The sequence below is a fragment of the Micropterus dolomieu genome, linkage group LG20 (genome assembly GCF_021292245.1).
Source record: "Micropterus dolomieu isolate WLL.071019.BEF.003 ecotype Adirondacks linkage group LG20, ASM2129224v1, whole genome shotgun sequence".
Classification (NCBI taxonomy): Eukaryota; Metazoa; Chordata; class Actinopteri; order Centrarchiformes; family Centrarchidae; genus Micropterus; species Micropterus dolomieu.
In genome coordinates this window covers 2,492,918-2,494,492 of record NC_060169.1, presented here as the reverse complement: position 1 = coordinate 2,494,492, position 1,575 = coordinate 2,492,918, and positions in this window count along the sequence as shown.

Below are 1,575 nucleotides of genomic sequence, written 5' to 3'. Positions count from 1 at the left end.
AACCAGTCTTTGGATGGTGGGAAGAAGCCGGAGCACCGGAGAGAACCCACGCACACACGCCGGGGCGACCGGGCACAACGACCGGGGTTCGAACACACTGTGAGGTGACAGTGCCAACCACTGCCCCACTGTACCACCGGCTATATAATGACCTTCATTATTATTATCAAGATGTAAAAAGATGAAACCCTCACTGCACATTATACAACCTGCGATCTAGATTCAAATATTACAATTACACAGAAAATTATGGTTTTCCACAAAACGTGGTTATTTTGCTCAAACCAGGCATTTCCCATCATGCCACTCTGATTCTGCGCAGGTGTGAGAGGTAAACTGGGGCGGCTGCGGCTCAGGAGGTAGAGCGGGTTGGCCGTTAATCGGAAGGTCGGCGGTTCAATCCCTGGCTCCCCCTGGTTGCGTGTCGAAGTGTCCTTGGGCAAGATACTGAACCCTGATTTTGCCCCTGGCGGCTGTTCCGCCAGTGTATGAATGTGTGTGAATGTTAGTTTCCGTTTGAGCACTTAGGCTCAGTGTATGAATGTGTATGACTGGTGAATGCAGATGTAGTGTAAAAGCGCTTTGAGTGGTCGAAAAGACTAGAAAGGCGCTATACAAGTACGGAGCATTTAAACCGCTGGTCAGCAGATTGTTCAGTTCTTCAGAATATAGTCTGTGTTATAGTAAAGTTTAAGGGACCCCACAATTGTTTTTTTTGTTTGTTTTTTTTAAAAGTTTTCTATTCAATTTCAAAATTGCATATGTAGCGGGGTTCTTTTTCCTGAATACATCCTGATAAAGGTGTGCTGCAATGTTATTTAATGCTCAACAGCAGTAGGACGTATTGAAATGCGCTGCACGTTGGTGAGTGAGCAACGATATGTAGTAGGAGAAGAAGAGCTGTTCTGCTCTGTGTGTTGTTTTCCCCCGTGATCAAAAAGAGTTACAAGAAGACGCTATTAGCTTTAGGCAGCCGAGAAGTTCACAGGCAGGTAAAAGTTAGCAATAAAACTCCACTACAAGTCCTCAAGCGCCTGTCTAAAGAGCGTTTAAAGATTCAAGAAGCGGCTTCAGTGCTGTGAGCATCCAGTTCACACATTCACACCTGTGATCACCAAACATTTCTGCTTCCCCGTTAATGTGACATCACAGGGATGGAGACAACACACCAGTCATACGTTGAAAAACCCAGCAGACTGTTAAACAACCCGCTGGGTCTGACTCGTGTTTAATGAAGTGAAAATAATTCATCAACACAAAAGTGTTAAATGTTAAAACAGGTTAGAACCGGCCTTCAAGCCCGTCGGAGCACAAAGTTTCTAACATCACACGGTCACATGTGGCGTTCTCTGGAAATGATCAGAGCGTCAGTGCTCTGAATATCCGTCGTGCATCAGTTTATTAGACAGTGAAGAGAGAACCAGGTTACTGATGGAAGTGTCGATGTGTTGCAGATTTCCTGTCAGAACCGTGATCATCCTCCAAACTAACAGCGTCATCAGATGAAACGTCAGACTGCTGTTCTCAGCCTCATGTGCGAATGACGAAACTATGTGTTACATTTGTCAACAAATC